The sequence below is a fragment of the Cataglyphis hispanica genome, chromosome 20 (assembly GCF_021464435.1).
Source record: "Cataglyphis hispanica isolate Lineage 1 chromosome 20, ULB_Chis1_1.0, whole genome shotgun sequence".
Lineage (NCBI taxonomy): Eukaryota > Metazoa > Arthropoda > Insecta > Hymenoptera > Formicidae > Cataglyphis > Cataglyphis hispanica.
This window is the reverse complement of record NC_065973.1, coordinates 635,576-651,165: the sequence shown is the minus strand read 5'-3', so window position 1 is coordinate 651,165 and position 15,590 is coordinate 635,576. Positions and strand designations below refer to the sequence as shown.

The following is a 15,590-nucleotide window of genomic DNA, read 5'->3' as shown; positions in this document are numbered from 1 at the left end:
TTATAATTTACTCTTTTAATTTACCAATTAATACTCTACGTTCGAGATTATACTCTATATTCGAGATTAAAAATTTTATAATTTTCAATAAAAATATATAAATGGATTTTTTCTTTGATTGTGCGAGATTAGACCAAAAGAGTATTTACATTTTTCTATTATTTATTTATATTTGATATTGTTTAACACTGTTGTTTTTTATCTTCGATTGTCATTGGCATAATTTTCTTGTAATATATTTTCTAGTTAATTTATTTAATGCATAGATGTGGCTTTAAGTTAACCTTTCGATTGACGAATGACAGAATTGATTCCTTCGTCCACTCGCAGCCGAGGCAACATTGAAGCAAACAAAGTTTCGAAAGAATCGACAGATTCGTGCTTTACCTGTCAATTTGTCATTAGATTTCTTCTTTTCAGAGATTGAAAAGTGTGATGTCATCGACGATTCGATTGTCGACAAGATTGTCGAATATTGTGCGTGCATGTTCCTCACTTGACAGATTATTTGATAAAAAAATGTCACTGTTAAATGTGGTGTGTGTATATATATATATATATATATATATATATATATATATATATATATATATCACTTATAAAATACATTTTTTATAAATTTTATATATATATATATTCTTGTAGCATTAGCAAAAAAACTCAAAAATAAAATTTGTTAATAGTTTTCTATCATTAATATATTTATTATCATATTTAAAATTAATTATATGTTTATTATTATATTTTAAATAAATCAATATAAGTTATATTCTTTAAACTGCTATATCTCTTTAATTTATCTTACAAAATTTTTTTTGTTCTCTTCTTTATAAGACATTTTTTTTTATCTCATTTATATTATTTTTTTGTTTACATATTGTTTACATAATTTGTATCCAGCGAGATTTTTATTATTGAGAAAGTTTTACCGATGAATCGCCAATGTTCTAAAAAAAATTAAGCGATTATTTAACAATTTTGAGAGCCTGGAAAATAAATAATCGACGTCAAAGAGGTTACTATACAGAATTAACTGTCTTTAGTTACAATAAGAATATATTTCCGATTTAACTTATCGTGTCATTTCATACATCAGTCATACTGAAATACGAAGTTTTCACTTTGAGTGCCAATTCGTCTAAACGTAAATAGGAATGACGATTGAACTGCGGCCAAGACACTCAGAATTGAAGAGTTCACTTCCAAACCACTTAAAGTGCTTTTTTTAGAAAGAAATATGAATTTTGAAATTTAATTTTGTTTTTTAAATCTACGAGACACAACAAAAAATATCTTAAAAGTTATATGAATTTTTATAAAAAATATTAAATTCAGATTTTTTTCATTTTATAAGAATTAAATACGTCAAGAAAATTAACATTAGTAATAGTGTCAGTGTTATCGATAGAATAAAAATAGTTTCAAGAAAACATACGAGTTAAAATGTTAATTATCATAATGCTATCATAAAGAGAAATTTCGCGAAAGAAATATTAATACAATCCTACTGCTATAAATACTATATACTAATATTTTCACCAACTATTGTTAGCTTCAAAGAATGAAGTTTATTTCGTTAACTGCGTGTAATATGGACAAAAAATTTTATATGATTGTTAAAGTATCATAATCAACATTTCGTAGATAGTTTAAAAATGCATAGAAATTTATCTCGATCTCGCTACGATAGATTTCATCAATATAAAGGAAGGATAAAAAACGGTAGTTTATCATTCGTTACTTATCTGCCACTTTTCGTCTATTAATCTCGGAGACATGAAGAAATTAAAAGCGCGTCTGGACGTTACTCCGAGTACCAAGTAACTGCGTCTAAGGACGCCGTAAGGGATGGGAAAAGGGGAAGCGCAGGCGCCCCCGCGGCGAGTTCGCCACGCTTCTAACCACCCTCGCGAAGTTTCATAATAGCTTCTGGATAATCGTTATCGATGTCACGAATCAACTCGACACCGATTGTGTCATAAAGGGTGAAGCAATTGCTCATGTCACTCTTACAGTTGAGATAATCTTACAGTTTAAATAATTAAAAGACAATAATTCCTTTCACTTTCAGCGGTTTAGAGTGAAGCCACAATCTTTGCACTCGCGATCTCGACGCAGTCTAGGATGTCGGTCATTAGTCCCAGTTAATGAAATATTATTATTATGTTTTATTTTACATTGTATTCCGTATAATAATCAATATTATTTATCACCTAAGTAAACGTGATTATATGCGTTCAGCAGTGAAGATATTAAAATCAAATGAAATAATATAATTGTGGATAAGATGCGTGATTAAATTTTGAATAATTTATATTCTTAATTAATTAAAAAAAAAAAAATTTAATTTAAATTTTAACTGATTAAGACTTCTTGCTGTTAATTTATGGCATCATTATTTTATGCGATTAATATAGAAGTAATCTGAGAACAAAATATATAACATAATAAATAAGCGATGCAAATAAAATAAAATTTTCCATCTCTGCTTAAAGAGAATTGCTTATTTTTTTTTTTTTACCATTAAATTTTTCACTACAACTTCTATTCTACTATGCAAACTATTGATTCTTAATCTTCAATGTCACTGTCCCTGTGTTCAGATCAGATATTTTTCTCAAGTCTTTCACGAGCAATGATTTATATAGCGATCACTGTTCCATAAAGGGTTAAACTATATTTAACCGCTAATAAGTCGGCGTTGGTAGAACCGGTCTCTAGGACGGCGGCGTTCCGCTCTAATCCGCGATATGTTGTCAGATCGATGTTTCGCGGGCAAGGTCGCGAGACTGTCGTCGTCCTTTTCGTCGTCGTCGCCGTCGTCGACGGCGATTTCACGCGGCAGCGTCGTCGTCGTCGAGTAGTAACGCGTTGACGGATCGTACATGTTCGGACGACGCCGGTAGACTGAGCGTCGCGACGTACGCCACGGCGCCGTGTTTCTCTCCCTCTCTCTCTCTCTCTCTCTCTCCTTTTTCTTACTCGCTCTTTCTCTTTACCTCTCTCTTCCTTTTTTCGCATGGTACCGCGCCCTTTGTCGCGCTCCAAAATGTAGATGAAGAGATACGAATATGGAATGCTAATTTAACCTTCGACTATAACACATTTAGATAAAATAAAAATATATACGTGTGCGTACATGTCATGCGAAACAATATAAAATATGAATAATATGAAAAAATTATTTTATATCATACAATTTTATACAAAGTTTTTACAATGCAAGTGTGACATATTAATTTTTATTTGATTCTTCAATTTAGTGCACATATATTTAGATAATATTGAAATTCTTTTATATATATATATATATATATATATATATATATATATATATGAGACAAAGAAATAATATAATAACTTCGTCTTTCAAATTTTGAAACATTTTATTCTATTAAATTAATTCTATTTAGAAATTCGAATACACGCAACAATTGCAAGCTGAAAATTATTTAATTTCTATTATTGTGTTGGAGTTTGATTAATATATCAAAAGTGGAGGAAGAAAGAGATGGTGATAGAGAAATGCAAGCAAAATTAATGAATCCATTGTTTTCACTAGTGACTTCTCCAAACAATTCTATTGTCAGAATAATACAAGATGATCGCAGAACCAGATGTACTAGAGTTTGGATATGCATGGGGATATATTATCTTTACCGTGCTAATATTTACGCATATGCGACTTAACGCGAAAATTAACGAGAAGGATGTAATCAATGGTTAGTTATGTAATGTGAAGACCGCGATTTTCTAAGAAATATTTAGCAAATTTTATTTTTACCACTTACGAGTAATATATAACGCTATTATAGCGGATTAAAATCATTTAAATTGCATATAAATGCAATTGTAAACATAAATGATAACAGAAAATGTGATTTTTTTTCACTTATTTGCTTTTGGTTTAGGCGCATTAATTTATTTGTTTATGATCAAATAATTATGCGAAAATAATTTTATATAATATTGATATAATTTATATTATATATAATTTAGTAAATATCTTTGAGCGATATTTTTCGATATTTATATAATCATAAAATAATACTCTATTAATATTTTGAATGTTGAGAAGTGCGTACTTTATATGAATTAAATAAATAACATTTTCGACAAAATACGAAAGGGAGGCATTTTATATGACTTAGAGTCAATTCTGAAGTTACCTCGTAGAAAAAAAAATATTTTTTTGCTAATCACTTATTATGCAGAAATGAAACAATCTAGGAAACCTTGATTATACATTATATTTATTTCAGAAGCAGAATAGCATGAAACAATAATTATAATTTAAATATAATACATAATATAATTGTTATGTATATATGGTACATGCACAATAATTGCATCATATATTCAGATTTACAATTCAGTGAAAGAAATAGCTTATGTAAATTTATTTTTTATGTTGAACTTTCTCTTTTGCCTCCATTCTTGTATAATTATATTATAAAATAAAAGATGGCGAAAAGAGTATGAAATATATATTCTTGAGTTGTCATTGTTCGCGAGTCTCGTATGTATGGAATCGATCGGTTTACAAGGCACGTAATAACAACGGCCTTCGCGCGAAAGCACCGAGGTTGCGCACGTGTTTCCCTTCACGATTTTGTCATAATCGCACGCTCTTGGCTCTCTCGAAATCGCTTCTTTCAGGGTATCGTTTCTTTCTCGAGGGCGCGAGCCGCCCGAAAGGCGGCGATCACGCGAAAAGCAGGAGCGACCGCACGCAACGAAGAATGAACGCGATTTCGTATAGTTCCCTTTCAAGGTTTTCTCGTTGCTTAAAATTTTATGTCGAGCAAACACTAAATATAAATTGAATCGAGGCAAATTAATACAGTACATCTGTACATTTGTACATATACATATATGTATATAAATATAAAAATTTTGTTTTAATATAAATAAATGTTTAAAAATAACATTGTATGTATTTTTCTTGATATTTGTTATCGCGAAAGGTGAGATTCGACTTCAATGAGGACGTAGATCACGCTGAATTTCTCGGACTGCTATCTAGTTCTAACTTCTTGCCTTCAGAAAGAAACTTACGTGACGCGCATTGTAGTGATAAGTAAGAAGTTCCGATCCAATTCCAACGATCATAGAGGGTGAGAAGAAGTTTTCTCAATCCTCTCTCGAATTGCGTACGCCGAGCGACTACGAAAGAGTTTCACGCAAAATTATATGTCATAAGCGTTATCTACGATGGATATTTGGATCGTATAAATCAAGATTGATCCCTCTTTCCAAATTTGGAATCTTTGAAATATGTGATAAGAGCGAAGTTTAGCAAATAAATTATTCTCTGACATTTCTTGCCAAAAAAGATTAGAACGATCCCTCCAACAAAGTTTAATTGAATCATATTTTTTTATTAAGCTTGGATTTTTAACATCTGATAATATTGAAAAATATTGCTGAAAAAATTAAAAACTTAAAAAATTGAAAAGAAAAAAATTAAATCTCAACAAAAAAAATGTTTTTGTCTTTTGGAAATACATTTTTTTTTTATTTTACGCACTTAATTTTTCTTACGTTTATTTATTAAGAATTGATTAACATATCTATGGAACCATGATTTGAATAATTTGAATAATTTGATCATTATTGAAGAATGTGCACTTATTTTATATGTGATAACGTAACTTTTTAAAGTTAATTAATTAAAAATTTTGGTGCTATATTTAAAAGATAATTCGTCGAATTTTTATTAAATTGAAGATTTATTTTTACGAGATTTGATTGAATATTCTGAATCACATTTTTTGCTTAAAATTATATATTAAAAGAAATGCTTTTATATTATAATATCCTAGAACAGTTGCAAGCTCAAGATTGTACATTGTTGCTTTTTCTCTTTTCTCTCTCTCTCTCTCTCTCTCTCTCTCTCTCTCTCTTTTTTTTGTTGAAGATTTTTTGGGTGAAGATGATCTTTAATTAGCAATGTCGTAAAATAGACAGCAAACGTTCATTAAAACATGGTCCTTTTGACACAACAATTTGATACTACCATCACTGCTCGCGTAATTACCCGTTTCGGCGAATTAATCAAACAAGGTTCGATTCGACGTAATAGGCGGTCGCTTAGGCGATATTCCGGGATTCTGTTTAGCGGATATTGTCGAACTCGAATTCTAGCATTCCGCAGGCTGCACGCAACAATATTAGTACTGACCATTCTCATTGATCTTCTCTCTCTTTCTCTTCTCTTCTACATCGCGCGAGAAATATTCTTTGATTATATAATAATAATTGTAATTTAATAATAATAAAATTTACATTGATTTTTTTTTGTTATTTTCATTTGATACAGAAGAATATGAATTACGATTAATATTTATAAATACGAATTAAATTTCTCGAATTAAAGAATCAATCGCCAAAGATTATAAAATTTGTCACATATTAAATGATTTCAATAAATGTTGAAAGAAATATAATTAATTAAGATGTTATTTTATTGTATCAGTATGTATTAATATATTAATCTAAAAAAAATTAGATTTTTTTTACTATTATAGAATAGTATAAATTAAAAAAATTATAAAAAATCCAAGGGCTGTCCTAAAGAAACCGAACTTTAAAAAAAGAATGCCCGAATGCAAAGAGGTGGAGCCATCTGCCTTGTGGCATTGTATAGTAGAATTCTTTAGCAATTTTCTCACATCATATGATGCTATCGTTAGTTTACATTTTATGGTGATTTGAATGAGATTGTTTGTGGTAATTTTCTAGATGATTGACAGATAGATCCAATGATTTTTCTTTTCATATTTATATATCGGTAAAATTTCTTTGTCAGTCACTTGTATGACTTTGTGAGTGATTTGTATATTGACAAGCTAGAAATAAAATATAAGCATCTGAAAAGTTATATATTGGTTGAGCGAAATGTCATTTTAGGAAATTATCTATATTTTACAGTTGAAATATTTTGGATTGCACAGTAATTTAGTTACTAATTAATGACATATTCACGTCCCGCATCCTGTCAGTATTATAGCAGTCCAATTTCGCATTTATTTGTTTAATACGAACTGCTGGCAGCATAATTCCATCATCACTTCCGCCGACGCATGTAAACAATTATCGAGTTACTACTGACCACTTTAATTTAAAAATGAATCAACCTTAACTTTTTTTTGTAACTAAACTGAATTTTATTAAGCTACAATAATTTTTGATTGAAATAAAATTTGCATCGGATTAAAAATAAATTTTCTGAAATAGATATGCAATGTTACGCACTTTCGCAACGCTGAATTTAGTTTTATGTTGCATGTACATTAATTTTGCAACAATGCTTGCGAAAATCTCGATCTATCTTGCACAATTTACGAATTGATTAGAATTTAGCGAAAGAGATTGAGAGAGATTTCAGTCGCAAATTGCAATCTAGAATTGAACAACGAGACATCGGACAAAGGATCCATCTGATGTTGCAATCTAATGCAATATCACATCAAAGTTCTGATGCTTGCGATTGAATTATAGAATCAAATTTACTGTTGATGCTAAATATTACAATTTATGTACGAATTTACATCTACACTTATTTCATCTATTATATAAATATCTTTTAGTCTTATTATTGGAGACTACGAATTGGTGAATACGAACTTTAATATATGCTTTAAAAATAAGAGATTAGTAAAATTGAGAAATTATATATGTATAATTAATTTATACAAATTATGAAGTTAAATTTGTCTTAAATATTTTTCTCACATTTTTCTATTCATCATTTTGCATTGTTTTTATATAATAAAGTTAAATTGAGTATTATTTGCTTAAATATGATGAGAAAGAAAAGTTTGTGATGAATATAATGAAAGAGAAAAGTTTATAGTAATAATACATATGTACTGAAATTGTCAAAGAGGGGCTTGTTGTAGGATACAATTTAACATTTAAGCTCTGAGTTGCGCTTTGAAGCAGTGCAGCGATGTGCAATGTAATAGCATTAATTAATTTGATAAAATGATGTCATAACGCAAATTAGGACGATTCACAGAACGACTAATTATACACATTATCGATTATATATTTGGGCGTTTTATGACAGAGATGTGTATACACGTGTATGCGTCTATCGTTGCAGATTTATTTTGGGAAAAATGTAATTGAATGGATTCTATATGTTACTCTCAGCGGGAAAATGATATCTGCTGAAAGTCCCAGTTTCTCGAACGAAATAATCTACTTTTCGGCATTTTCTCATATACGTGTCTCTCAATTTTTAGCACAAAGTTTAAAATTTATAGGAATTATTATGTTTAATTTTAAAAATGTCGCCAGTAAATAAATTAATAAACAAGTGTTTATACGACCAAACTGGCAATTTATTGTTTGATTATTATATCACGACGTTTCGACCATATGGTTTTGGTCCTTATCAAGTGAAACCAAAATAACAATACTATAAATAATGATAGTCAAGTTACAATGAAATAAATAGAATTAAGCACTTACGTTATAATTAAAAAGTAGAAAGAGAAAAATCGAAATGTCAAACTGACATTGTGTCAACCACTATGTTTGGAATACTGAGATCCACTGTAGATCTCAGTCGATCTCAGTATTCCAAACATAGTGGTTGACACAATGTCAGTTTGACATTTCGATTTTTCTCTTTCTACTTTTTAATTATAACGTAAGTGCTTAATTCTATTTATTTCATTGTAACTTGACTATCATTATTTATAGTATTGTTATTTTGGTTTCACTTGATAAGGACCAAAACCATATGGTCGAAACGTCGTGATATAATAATCAAACAATAAATTGCCAGTTTGGTCGTATAAACACTTGTTTATTAATTTATAGGAATATTTATAATTTTGTGAATTCTTATAAAATCATAAATGTCACTAAAAATGTCACATAAAATTTTGAACTTTATACCAAGAACTAATAAAATATTCAGCGTAAAGTTTAGTTGTTCGAATACCATCATTTCTCGAAATTCAAATATCGGATATAAAGCATTTTTCGCAAAAGAACATACTCAAAGATCGAAGCGCGAGAAGTTACGTTGTAAAGGTGATTTATTCTTTCGCGTTTGCGCCGTTTTTTCTTTTTTTTTTGTTTTGTTTTTTGTTTTGACAACAAAAGAATTCATCTTCTCTAGCGAGGAAGGAAGGCGGAAAAATGTTCATTTTAGTTGACGAATTGTTGCGAGTGAAAGAAAAAGAGACACAATCCGTAAATCGTTCTTTTACGAATAAAACGAACCGCGAAAGTCCGAGTTGCTTTGTTACTCATTACAGCTTAATGAAAGTGTTCTTTTTCTTCTCTAAAGGGAATCCATGTACATGGTTCATGACAATAAAATCCTCAAATGATAAAGGAAGAAACAAGGCTTTTTCCGCTTGACAGAATTTCTAGCGGGATCAATCGTGATAGTTGAAACAGACGAGACACTCTCTATAAGAGAGCTTGCATTGTAGTGACATGATAGTGACAATAAGAAATCGACTTAATAAATTTATAATTATATAACTTTGAAACATCTGTGTGTATATCATTTGCCGTAGCAATCGTAAGTGAAATATATTTTCGCGAAGCTTCTTATAAGAAGCTTCTAATATTGAATTACAGGAAGAATTCCTTCTTGCTTTAAGAGCAAGAAGAATACTTCTCAGCATAAATTGGCAAATCGATATAATCCTGCAGGCATTTTGCCAAGACGAGACAGAGTATACTATAGATAATCCAGTGAAGATAAACAGAAGCCTATTATAACTTTCAAATGCTATAGGATAATAAACTTACTCTCGTTTTGTAGGAACAACGAATTAACGGCGGAGTAATTTTCGAGATATAACGATGTTTGAAATAAGATTGCCTTTCTTCCCAGTGGGATCAAGTTTTAATGTTGTTAAATAAATATGTGATTTCTTAATACAAGTGAGTTTTTTTTTCAAACTAAGCCAAGCTTTGTTTGACTATAATTTTTATTCTGCATTTGCCAAAGTTTTTCTTAACAAGCGATACGCCTATTCACTTTGGAAGGGATAACAAAAAGCGCATTCACTCCACCCACCTTATAGATATTCTCGTACCGAATAGAATAAAGCATCATGGATAGAAAGGAAACGAATGACAAAGTCTTGAGGCCGTAGTGAAGACGAAAGTTCTGAAGTAAATACGCCAGCTATGGGATAAAATAATGTTTGTTATCCGCAAATTTATAGGTTTTTGTCCAAACTTTAGTGATATATAATATAGTTTCTCAAAATTATTCCCTCGGTCACATATACGTATACGCACATAAATTAATATCGTAAAATACGAAAAGTTGTATCTGCAAATGAAGAGAAGATACATCAAAAAAATTGCTTTTAAGAATAAAAGCTGAAGATAGAAAATATTTCTCTCGTAAATTTTACTCACACGACAAACTCTTCACATAATTTAAAGCACTAAGGTCCATCGCACAAAAATTCACATATGAATACTTTTATGAAATTGAAATTGACTTTTCTTTAACGCAGTTATAAACTTATTTGCAGTTTTTAACTTGCAAGCTTCTTAGGGATGTCGAAAAACAATACAAAATGTTAGTCTCACTTGTTTTAAATAACATAATTTAATTAATGTAAAAAATATGATTGTTGAGTGTGAAAATAAAAAAAAATATATAATTTATTTTTACCAAAAAAAAAAAAATGTGTTACGATCAAGAGATGAATAAACAAAAATTTACGTTATTCTGAGATTGTATACAATCTTTCATTCACATTAAGCTTAATTCTCTTGTTTATCATTGAAGAGAGCTTTAATGAAGCATCCTCTCATTGAGAAAAAGAAGACTTAAGATTTAAAGACCGAGGAAAAGAGTGAGAGATAAAGATAGAAAGAGAGAGAGAGAGAGAGAGAGAGAGAGAGAGAGAGAGAGAGAGAGAGAGAAAAGCGGAAGTTGCATAACGAGAAAATGCTGGCGGATCGATGGAAATGAGTCACCCGGTGTGGTATCCCAGCGGGTCTACATAGGTAAATAGGTTAGCACCATTGAGCGTGCGCCCTTAAGGCCGCTTCTTCCTTACGGACCGCTTAGTGAATCGATAGAGAGAGGAGAAAGCGAGCGAGATGTCCCTATATGAGAATAGAAAATCCTCCGCGGTTCACATACACAGTGAAACTATTCTGTCCACTTTAATTTTCAACAGCTACCTACATAATACAGGGAGATTGTATTCTCTAAAGATAACATATTTTTGTGGAACAATGCATTTTTACAATCCATTCTTAATTAATAAAAATTACACTTATATTCGTAGAGATATATAACTCTAATTATTTTTAATTAAATGTAAAAAGTGAAATATAATTTTGAAATAATTCCTATTAATTAAAATGTATAATTATTACTAATTTTCTGTATTTTTTCTTTTTTTTTTATGTATTGAAAAAATATTGTTTTTCCAGAAACTTCGAAATTTGAATTTATTTTGAAAGTATATAAATGTTTATTAAAAAAGTTATTGATGTGTACAGTAAAATTGAAAATTAAAGATAATTATGAAATGAACTGTATTGAAATCAAATCTTTCTCAAAAATCTATATACTAAATGTATATTATATAAATGTATATGGAATATATGTAATATAATGTAAAAGTTAATAATAAAATTTTAAGTTATAAATTCTAAAAAATATAAATTTGATAAAAATAGTAGTTTTAAAAATATTGCGGAAACGCGAAAATTTTCTCGGGAAACGGAATTTCTTATAAACGCGAGGCTCACGAACGATAATCACTCTCTCAATATTTAATATTATAGGTGCAATGCGCGAAATGGTCAGAGGGTAGAAAAGTGCGAAAGAAAGTTAAGAGCAAGAAAGAGAATAGCGAAAGAGTCATTAAAATAATCCACGCCGTTTTTCATGCATTCGTTCTCTCTCACATACATATACAATTTTCTATATTCCGATTGCATTCCTAATTACGCCATGCGTCGTGTTGAATCGCGTCTATAGATGTAGTCACATCCGGGCAAAAAACAATCATATCCTAGACAGATTTGACACAAACAATATCTAACGATTTTTTTATTATTTCATAAAAATTGTCTTTAATATAATATATTTTTTATCAGTACTATTAACATATACAATTTATTTTCAATAATTATTATAATTATATTATATTAATTATTGATGTTCTTCTCCAACTTCTTTAATATTTCCATATTGCTTTCTTCTTAGTTAATTATTCAGGATAAATAAATATTGTTGAAATATTATTTGAAAAAATTGTCTAAATACATGAAATATTTAAATTCTTCGTTCATTATTATGCAATTGTAGCGAGAGGTATAAGCACGTGAGAAGAATATCGGAAATGGGAGAGAAACGGGAAACGAAGAAATGCATCAAGAATAAATAGAATGGAAGGGCCTGATTGCAGAACACGTAGAATTGACGTTTTATTTGTAGTTTTGTTTGAGTTTTTTCCTCTCTCTTATCTTCGTCAAGTTGCTCTTATTCGATCATGCGTTTCATGATGTGCTTCAATCCTTCGTCTTACTTCAATGTTTCCAATGAGAATCAAAAATATTACAATAAAATATAAATATGAGTAAAAATATTGATAGAATTTATGAATTTAACGTAATTTATACAAAGTAAATAAACACACGGATAAAACATTGGTACGTCAAATTGTATCGTATACATATACTGTTTATTATTATTTTTCTTGCGGAGGGGATACGCTTGATGTTTTGTAATCATCAAGGGACACGGCAGTACTTCGCGTCAAGTATAGCGAGGCACATTGCGAAGCTAGAGCGCTGATTTTAGTCTAGGAAAGATTATCGATTTTTTCCACATCTTTCTAAATCGGAGAAGGGAAGGAAGGGCGATTTTACTGTTAAAGTTCATGCCGCCCACACTACTTGTTTCGCGATTTTTACGCCAATGCGGAATATCCGCTCTCACGGTATTAATTCGTTTCGCGAACCTGACTTCTTTCCCGGTTTGTCTATAAATCGTCAATTGACTCTTTTTAGTGATTATTCTTATATATTAGAAAAATATTATTTCAATTATGGGATAATATATAATACTCTTTAGAATTCATTTCAAAAATTGATAAAACTGCTTTATAAAAAATAAAACACGATTGATAAAAAAATATTTAAAGTAAATAATAAATTAATAAAATAAAGTTTAAATAAAATTATAGATTTTTATGAAATTCATAAAATTATTTGTACAGATGGAAATTGTTAATAAAGGATGTGTCATATCAGCACATCTAACGATAAGTATATCAATGTAACTTTGTACCTCATATTCTGGATGAGTCTTTAAAACGCAATATTAATCTTTTCAAGCCACACTCTTAGGCAATGTCTTGGTTTTCAAAGAGAAAAGTATTATATAATGGGAGGGAACAAAGCATTATTAGCGCTTTCGTCGTTAATTTTCGCTTGCTCGCGGATGACCTGATTTTCACTACGTTTATCTCGCGCACGAGTCGACTCTATAGATTCTCTGTTGACAATATGATCCTGCTTCCTCTCGGATTCCGATACAAATCTCATATCAGTGTATGTTTGATTTTGGATACTCGCATATGACTCTGTTACCTTTCGATTTGAAACGCGAATTGAATTTTACAGAAACTTGCTTATCCTTTTTTGTTTTTTTTTTTTTTTTTTTTTGTTAACATTGCACCGAAAACATCGCGCTAACATCAAACACTATAAATTAATATCAGCGTGGAAAGATTTTGTTAAAGCTAACATTAATATATTTACATTTTTTTTCCATATTGGAAATACACGGAAAGATTAATCATTTATGATTTACACAAATTTTTAAAGATTCGTAAACATATCGGAGCAACTATTTTTATCGAAATCATTGTTCCGCGCAAGTTATTTATTTGAAGTAAAAATCGAAGCAATATAGAGAAAGAGAATTATAATATTATTTTTCCATTACAATATATTTACACAAATAGTAATTATTTCTTTGACGATTTCTATACATATTTCTTATATTCAAATATATCATTGCATCGCAATCAAATAATTAAGAATTGTTTCTCAATCGTTTGTTAATAATTAATTTATTTACACAAATTTAAACAAAATGTTCAAGATTTAAATTATATAATCCAACATTTTTTAGGAGCATTTCTTTTGGCTGACGAAATTTCCCCTCTCATTGGGTACACCTTGACGTTGGTGAGAGGGCTCAGTACCCGGAAGATTTATTCTGAAGGGGAAGCTAAGTACCCAAACGGTTTTTTAAAGTTTCCGATCGATATTGTCTTTTGTCTTAATTCGTTCGGGAATGCCGATTAAAGTGTTTAACAATAAGTGCGGGAGTGCCGTTCAAAGTGTCGCGCGTGTGAATCAAAGGATCCTAAAACCTAAGGGGAGGAGCAAACCTAGGTGGCATCGACGGAGCAATCTTGGGGTGAGTATATAATTTATAACGTGCATATTATTTTTTATTAATCACTCGCGTCTTATCCCACTGATTTCAATGATTCAAAAAATAATTAAGGAGAAACAGATTTTTGGACATATATTATTTTAACTTTAAGAATAGATTTTTTTTAAATTATTTAATTAATCCATTAAATATCTGCTCTTAATATTATACACAACAAATTTCATATTCAATGCATAGAAAATGATGTATTTTTTTGAAATATTAATTGATTTAGACGTTACTATAATTTGATTTTTGTATTTGTTACAGATTAACATCTTTGCATTGTCAACTTTGCTGTTGCGCAACAATCGGTGAGTGAAAAACTTTTATTTTATAATAAAAACAGCCAAGTATACACTTTGCGTATGCTTTTTATCTTTTTTGTAAAAAGGTATTTTTATTTTATACGCATAAACACGTGAAATAACACGTGATTAATTTCGAAAAATTAATTAGTGCCACTTAAAAATTACAAAGAATCTTCCAATGGGTCTTTACAAAAAAAAAAAAAAATAAATAAATGTGGAAAATAGCGTAAAAAAATCGGAAAAGTAATGTTAATCGCATCATTGTTAATCAACGAAGCGATTATGTATTAATAATGTGCCTATCGATTTTCCTATCGCGCATCAAGTCTCGGCTAGCAAAGTTGCTGCAATGTCAGTTAGTGCTATTTCTGGCCTTTGGCCTTGAAGTCTTGCTTCTTTAGGGCAAAATCCGTATAGTCCTTGTACGCGAGATAACATCACAGATAAATTCGCGAACGTAATCTGTCGTAATCCACTTGCCGAAATACGTGAATCTCGTTTCGAGATTCAGGATAGCTTATTCGGGATCGGACTATGTCGACATTTTTGCAATTAAAAAAGATAAAATTATTTTTTTATTTTATTATATACATAAGAAATATAATAATAAACTCATAAGTATATAATAACGTAAAAAAATTATAATAAAAAATAAATTGGACAATTTTTTCTTGTTTTTTTTTTTTTTTAATTTTTCGTTTTTCGCTTTTTAAATTTATTTCTGTAATAAAAGTTTTATTATTTTTTAGAATAATAAAGAAAGAAATGCTGAGAAATGTTTCTCAATCGATAGTCGTAAATAATTCAATAAATGA

At 29.6% G+C, this 15,590-nt stretch overlaps 1 protein-coding gene across 6 annotated transcripts in view; it reads right to left on the bottom strand.

Moving 5' to 3' along the window:
- Window positions 1–15,590, bottom strand: part of LOC126857016 (octopamine receptor beta-3R-like) — a 66,104-nt gene that overhangs the window by 27,166 nt on the left and 23,348 nt on the right. Inside the window, exon 1 of one of the 6 annotated variants that reach the window (XM_050606085.1) lies at window positions 2,522–2,886. The exons of the other annotated variants lie outside the window; for them this stretch is intronic. The gene's annotated coding sequence lies outside the window, so the exon portion shown is untranslated. Of the gene's footprint in view, window positions 1–2,521; window positions 2,887–15,590 lie in introns of those variants that run through there. 6 annotated transcript variants of the gene reach the window in all.